This window comes from Echinops telfairi, unplaced genomic scaffold (genome assembly GCF_000313985.2).
Source record: "Echinops telfairi isolate 266 unplaced genomic scaffold, ASM31398v2 ScPeMD7_26;HRSCAF=91, whole genome shotgun sequence".
NCBI lineage: Eukaryota > Metazoa > Chordata > Mammalia > Afrosoricida > Tenrecidae > Echinops > Echinops telfairi.
Genome location: NW_022103923.1, coordinates 1,974,918 through 1,983,095, shown reverse-complemented (window position 1 = coordinate 1,983,095; position 8,178 = coordinate 1,974,918). Strand labels below are relative to the sequence as shown.

At 39.9% G+C, this 8,178-nt stretch overlaps 1 pseudogene; it reads left to right on the top strand.

Annotated features, from left to right (window-relative positions):
* Positions 1–6,525: 6,525 nt before the first annotated feature.
* LOC101651222 lies at positions 6,526–7,400 on the top strand (annotated as a pseudogene).
* The last annotated feature ends 778 nt before the right edge of the window (positions 7,401–8,178 follow it).

Sequence of the window (8,178 nt, the reverse complement as noted above, 5' to 3'; positions counted from 1 at the left end):
AAAAAAAAGAAGCAATTTTTGCACAACTTTTGTATCAGACTTGCCAAATGTAAAATGTCATTAGATTTCATTACTGTTGCTTCTATGAGCGTTGACTGTGGATCCAAATAGAATGGCATCATTTTTGTTTTGTTTTTTTCCAACAGTCTTATTGGCAAGTAATTTACATTTCATATAGTTCAGTAGTTCAATCATTCAGTCATATCACAGAGAACTATACAATCACTCCTACATCTATGTTAGGCCACCCCCCCCTACCATGGTTAAATTGCCTTTAAGATGATTTATACAATCACATACGTTATAGTGTTCTCTTCCCACTTCTGTCTTCATTAGTTACTTCCTATGTCCCCTTTACCTCCCTATTCCCCCCCACCCCACCCCTGTATTCCCTATATTGCCTTGTATTCATTGTTCTCATCATGCATCCACTCCTCCTGTGCTTCACAGCTGGGAGATGCAACAGAAAACAATAAAAAACAAAATTGCACTTAGGTGATAGTGGTAAAAAACATCATAGCATACAGACAAAAATACTAATAATGCATAAGAAGGAAAAGACCCCCAACAATAATAAAAAATCCAAGGCAGAAAATTCTGTTATGGACCCAGTAAGAGATCCTTGCACCCAAACAAATTCAGGTCTGTCTATAGGGTGGTCAACTGGCCAAGTGTACAGCTCAGTCCAGCCTAATCAAGATTACAATGAGTTCTGCCTGATAGTAAGGCTGATTGTGACTCGTGTCTGTGGCTAGAGAGGATCTGCCAGTGGCTCAGTCTGACCAGATACTTGGGAGCTGGGTTTGGGGCTAGAATGACATTCTTGACAACTTCACTGTCTTCTTTATTCATCATGATGTTGCTTATGTGCCGAGTTGGTGTGTGTGTCAAGTGTATCCTTCCACCATACTTGTTCAATCTGTATAATGAGCAAATCACCCAAAAAACTGAACTATATGAAGAAACTCTGCATCAGGATTAGAAGACTTATTAGCAATCTGTGATATGCAGTGAAAGATTGATATGGATCTTCTAGCCTTTGTACCTCCCACAAAATGGCTTTTACTTGGTGCGTCTGGTAAGAGAAGTTTGAGGAAGATGATGACAGGATTATACTGGGAGTAGTTGTTAGTAGGGCTAATTGTGAGTTTTAAAACTTAGAACTTGATCATGGGGATTGGTCAGTCAGCCACCTTTCTGAGTATAAAATGAGTCATCTCAGCAGTGGAATGGGGATCTGATTATCATCAAGAAAGAACCAGGTGTGAAGTCTGTCCTTTGGACCCTGAGATACCTGCACATTGACATTCTTGGTCCAGAGATAGAGAGTTGCGACACCTGAGAACTGCCAAAGGAGCAGCAGAACCAGGAGACAGCTTCCTGGCCCATGGAATGAGGGCAGTTGAATGCCTTCAAGCAGGAGGTTCACTTGCAGAGTAGGGTGCCTCCAGGCATTTAATTAAGGAGATAGATTTATTGACCCATGAAGTGAGAGCTGGGCTTAGCTCCACTATGGTGGAGTTGCATGGCGTTTGGAAATTTATCAACAGCACCAAAATATTTCTTTTTTCCTCATATATCTTTTAATTAAACCATTCATTTTATTATGTGCAATGTGATAAACTGCCTTTTTTATGGTTTAATGCACACCCCTTTTTAATCATTTTATTAGGGGCTAGCACCAAAAGATTTCTGTAGCAGTGCCTGAGGAGGGCGGAGGCCAAGGAACAGAGATAGGTCTGCCTGCTATGGAGCTGTCTGGACTGAAGAACTGTGTCATGAACAGTTCTGATTGTAGGTTGTTAATGTGGCTAATAAACGCCGGAAGTGTGAGTATGGCTATTGAGTTCTGCGTGACTTATCAAACCCAGCTGAGAGTGCCGTGGGTGGGGGGCCGGGGAGGTTATGCCAGAATGAGTCCAGACAGCGGGAAGGTGGAAGCGCCTCTGACCTCGACCTGATAGGAGTCAGCCTGGGGCTGATGTTAACTTTGATTCTCTCCACACTTGTGAAGTCAGAAGTCAACTCCCACCTACGTGCTTCATTTCTGCCTGCTGAAATGAAGAGGACCTCAAGCACTTACTGACAAAAGCTAAAGACTTCACAGCCTTTGAGATGGCTTACACTACAATGTAAAGAAAATATATCCTCACAACATCATAGTCAATGGAACATCATGATCAATAAACCACATCATGATCAATGGAAACTTCTGTCTGTCCCTCCAAGACAAAGCAAAAAAACCACACCAGAACAAATTGCCATCAAGTTTATTTCAACCCCCTTTAAAATGGTATAGGGTTTCCAAGTGCTGTATTCTTTATAGCAGCAGACGATTATGTCTTTTCCCCCGGAGCCATTGGTGAGTTTGAGTTGCCAACCTTTCAATTCGCAGCCAAGCACTTTAACCTTTGTGCCACTAGAGCTGCAGTAGATCTGGAGGCGCCAGGTGGTTTGCACTCAACTATTAACCTAGATTTTAGCATTTGATCCCATCCAGTGTTATCTGAGAACAGCGGTCTAAGGATTTGCTTCGATTAAGATTATAGCCAAGAAAATTCCAGGCGTGAACCATGAGTTTTGTTGTTAGCTTCTACTTTCATTTTGGTGCAGTTCCACTTCCCTTTCTTGGATTCCCGAAGCCCACAACACACTGTCTGATATTTACATAAAATTTTAGAATCATATTTGTCTTTTTAAGTGTATTTACTTATTGCTTTTCTCCAGCAAAATGATAAGCCTTTCCATGAAAGAAGCTGTATCTTCTATTGCTTTTTCTCTTCTAGTACAATACTGAGCACAAAACAGACATTTAATAAATGCTTGCTAAAGGAGGACTTGTAAGTGTGTGAATGAAGTCTTAGAGCTCAATTGCTGCAAACGAAAGCTTCAGGTTTGTCTTTCTGGTGATGGTTCATTACATGCAGTTCTATAGAGCTGGAAATGCCTCTTCACAATATGGGAAAATAGATCTGCTTTTGAGACTTCAATGATTCCTTCATATTGACTTTTGAAAAAGGTAGATAAGAACGCTAGTGAGAATACAAAAATCTACCTTCCAGTGAATTAAGCTCTTAATTCAGAGTATGCCAGCATCATTTGTTGGGAAGAATATAAGTTAAGAATACGAAATGCCTAGAGTGACATTCTGAGACGCCACTCCCCAGCCAATGCCTTGAATATCACCCAATCTGTCTCGCCTTTGCCAAATGGGCATAGAACTATCCTGAGCATTTGCTAAAATAATTTTGCAAAGGGATTAACCCAGTGGCAGCACAACAATAAATCTGTGTCCTTTTCTCTCCTGTTCCTCTTATACCATGCCTGTATCGATAATTTCCTAAGATCTAGAATACAATAAAATACATTAAAAATGAAAGTCACTGAACACTGGGGGTGGGGTTAAAGTACACAGTCATATACCAAATCAAACCAAATTTATTGCCATTGAGTGGATTCTAACACATAGCAATTCTGTATAGGTTTTCTGAGACTGCAAATCTTTACAGAAGCAGACAGCCTCAACATTTGAAATTATTTTGTTTGTAATTCAGTGACATTGATTACATTCTTCAAGTTGTGCAAATAATTTCGCCATCATTCTGCACATTGTTCTCCAACTGTTGACTTAAGCTCACTGCTCTCCAAGCTTTTCAGGTAATCTTTGGAGTTGCTGTTATCAGTTTCATCTCATAATTTCAAAATATTTTTTGTTTTAAAGTTTAATAGTTTTATTGACATATAATTCACACATTATACAGTTCAGTAGTTTAAAAGTATTAAAAATAGTAGTGCAATCATCACAATAATCAATTTTAGAACATTTTTCCTTGTATTCATTAACTCCCTATTCTAGCCCCTCCCCCGCCAGAACCCCAAGAAACTATTAATCTAGTTACTCTCTCCGTAGAGTGATCAATCCTGTATTTCATAGAGAAAAGCATGTAGAAAAAAACAAACCCAGTAACAATAACAAAATAAACATAGATAAACCACAGTTGAAACTATAACAGAAAATAATGAAAACTAGAACAGATTTTAAATGGGTTAAAAGGGAGAACATATGATAAAGTGTTAAATTTTACACTAATTGCATCTGCATTAATTCACGTTGCAACACACTCTGTCAGATAGCAAGGCTATCTATTCACATCCCTGGTTGATGGTCAGAGGGCATTCACCAGAGGTCCAACGCAAGTGGGGACTCTGCAAACGGATTTTTTTTTACTCGTTTTATTAGGGGCTCATACAACTCTTATTTATCACAATCCATACATCAATTGTGTAAAGCACATTTGTACATTCATTGCCCTCATCATTCTCCAAACATTTGCTCTCCACTTAAGCCCCTGGCATCCGGTCCTCATTTTTCCCCTCCCTCCCCATTCCCCACTCCCTCATGACAATTTATAAATCATTATTTTGTCATATCTTGCCCTGTCCAATGTCTCCCTTCACCCACTTTTCTGTTGTCCGTCCCCCATGGAGGAGGTCACATGAAGATCCTTGTAATCGGTTCCCCCTTTCCAATCTACCCTCCCTCTACCCACCCAGTATCGCCACTCACACCACTGGTCCTGAAGGGTTCATCCGCCCTGGATTCCCTGTGTTTCCAGTTCCTATCTGTACCAGTGTACATGCTCTGGTCTAGCCAGACTTGCAAGGTAGAATTGGGATCATGATCGTGGGGTAGGGGTGGGTGGAAGCATTTAGGAACTAGAGGAAAGTTGTATTTTTCATTGTTGCTACATCGCACCCTGACTGGCTCGTCTCCTCCCTGAGACCCTTCTGTAAGGGCATGTCCAGTGGCCTACAAATGTCTGCAAATGAATTTGGAGCTTTCACTGCCACTCATAGTCTTCTGCTAACTGAGTGCTCAGAATTTAAGTTCTAACACTGTTCCTTCCTTCAGTCATGTATTTTATTATTTACAATCCTTGGATCACAAAAAAGCACAATGCTTAAGGTAGGGATATTTTACTTAATAAAATAAATCCTTTTTAACACACTATTTTAGATGATTCAAGAGCCATGGTGCTGCTGTAGGTTAAGCGTTGGGCTGCTAGCCCTAGATGGGTGGTTGAAAACCACTGGCCGCTATGCAGGAGGAAGATGAAGGGGACTGCTCCTGTAAAGATGTACAATCCCAGAAACAGGATGAAGTGGTCCTACTCTGTCCAATAGGCTTTCTGTGAGGCAGAATTGATTTGATAGCAGTGGATAAGCTTTTAATGATTCAGAAATTACTTTGAGATCTTATAACGCATAGTCAACTGAACCCGATACAATCGGTTTACGATTTCCTACGTTGTGTCCATGGCAGAAGCTCTGAATTGACACTCTAAAATTCAGTAGTGGCCCCCAAATTTCTGTAGTTATGGGACAGATTTTAATAAGTCTTTAATTTGTTGTCATATAGACAGAATCTTTCATCCCAAGCCCCAGTGACGTACATTATAATGTTACTTGGAAAATGTAAGAGCTGTAACTTTTAAAAAGACAGGCCTAATTCTTTAACTCATCCTACAAGCAAAGCAGTAATAATAGGCTTGAGAACTGTACCATTTTATAGTAAGCTTGATGTAGAGAGAAGCAAAGACAAAAATACCTTGCTGCTAAGTCAGCGGGTATCTCAGCCTGTGATCCATAAAGAGATCAGACTCCATTCATTGTTTGTTTGCCATCATTCTGCCAATACAGGTCTCTTAAACTGTCAAGTTCACAGGAATAAGATCACAGGAATGTTTAACAAAGTAATGAGTTTCTCTGTATTTCAGGTATTTTCTATTTATAAGACCGCAATGTTAATAAGAGCGTTTAAATATGTTGACAGGGAAGAAACATAAAGACAGTGTTAAGAACGCCGATTTCATCTGCTACCCACATCTCATCCTGCCATCGAATCCTCTGGGGCAGGTTGCCTTAGAGCTCACAGATGCCATTCACAGACGTGTGAAACAAATGCTGCCTGTAGAGCCCCACCCTTCTGATTGACAGTTCAATGGCACAATGAACATAGCAGCACGTGGATAGTGAACTCGTAGGTGACAATAACTCAAGGAAAAAGGGGAAATAACCTTTTCTGATATTTACATCAAATGTACTTTCTCTTTAGAAAACTTCTGCTCTCCATCTGTTCCCCAACATATGTGTGTGCGCACACCCATGCACGCGTGCGTGCGCGCGCGTGCACACGTAAGCAGGGAATTTAAAGTAGTATAATAATTTGCACATAGTAAAGAGATAGTATTTGACCTTTTTTGGAGATTTTATAATCACATACATAATCAAATTTTCCTTATTTTCTTAGGTGAGCTTGAGAATAATAATCTGTTTATAGGTTGTTTGATTCAGTTCTATGCATGTCCATTAGGTCAAGCTTGTTAAGTGTGTTATTTGAGTCTTCTGTATGCTTAACTAAGTTTTTCTCTTCCTGACCTCCACATTTCAGAAAGAGATATGCTAAACTCCCCAATAATAATAAAGTTTTGCTGCAGATCTGTGGCAAGCCTCTGTTCTTGTAAGATGGAGCTTGTTGTCAAGAACAAGGCCTACTTCAAAAGACATCAAGTGAAATTTAGAAGAAGACAAAGGGTAAAACGTATTACTATGCTAGAAAACATCTAGTAATTGAGGATGAAAATAAGTACACCACACCCCAATAAAGGATGATACGTTATGCTACCCACAGAGGAATCATTGACCAGATTGCTATGTCCATGTAGAATGGGATAGAATAGTCTGCAGTTTATGCTCACTAACTCCCAAAGGATGGTGTGAAAGTTGTCTGACAAAGTGTGCTGCAGCACATGTACTGGCCTGCTGCTCGATAGATTTGGTGTGGACAAGATCTATGAAAGTCAAGAGGAGGTACTTGGCGATGAATATAATGTGGAAAGCATTGATGGTCATTGTGGGCCACCACCTACTCTTGGGATGTAAGCCTTACCAAAACTATCACTCGGAATACAGTTTGGGGGCTCTGAAGGGAGCTGTTGATGGAAGTTTGCCTACCTCTCACAGTACCAAGGGACTCCCTGATTATGACTCAGAAAGCAAGAAATTCAGTGTATATTGAATTCAAGTATATTGGAAACATACCACGGGTCAGAACATTGAAGATTATATGCATTACCCAATGGATGAAGATGAAGGTGCTTACCAGAAACAATTCTCTCCATACATAAAGAACAATGTAGCTCCAGATATGATGGAGAAGATATATAAGGAGGAACATGCTCCTAGATAAGAGAATCCAGTTTATGAGAAGCCTAAGAAAGATGTGTTTGTTTTTTTTAATAAAAGAGGTGGAATTGTTCCAAAATGCCTCTTGCCCCGAAGAAAGATTAGATAGTTCAGGAGAAGGCAAGCTTCCTCAGAGCTCAGCATCAGGCTGCTGAGAGCTAATCCAAACCATAATTTTCTATGAGGATTTTCCACAGAAAGACAATAAACTTACTGAGAAAGCTAAAAAAAAATTTTAGCATCCTTAATTTGTTTCTAGAACATATTGTTGATTTTTAAAATATATTTTGAAGGTGTACTGTTGGATGTGTGCCAGTTCATGACTGTTCTGTATTCATATTATAATTTTTCCTTTTGCTACTTGATAATGAGCTATTTAAGGAACCCTTGTGGTACAAATGGTTAAGCAGTTGTCAGTTAGCCAAAAACTTGGCAGTTCAAACTCTCTCAGACATTTTTTGGGAAAAGATCTGATGATCTGCTTTCAAAAAAATTACAGCCTAGAAAACACTATGGAGAAGTTAGTTGTATTTTTTAACCATTTTATTGGGGGCTGGCTCTTACAGCTCTTTTTCACAATCCATCCATCCATCCATTGTGTCAAGCACATTTGTACATATGTTGCCACCATCATTTTCAAAACTCTTTCTACTTGAGTCATTGGTATCAGCTCATTTTCCCCCTCCACCACCCTTCCTCCCTCATGAACCCTTCATAATTTATCATTTTTTCATATCTTACACAGACTGCTGTCTCCCTTCACTCATTTTTCTGTTGTCCATCCCCCTTGGAGGGGGTTTTATGTAGATCACTGTGATTGGTTCCCCTTTTCCCCCATACCTTTCCCTTACCCTCCTAGTATGGGTACTCTCGTTATTGGTCCGGAGGGGTTTGTCTGTCCTGGATTCCTTGTGGTACAAGCTCTTATCTGTA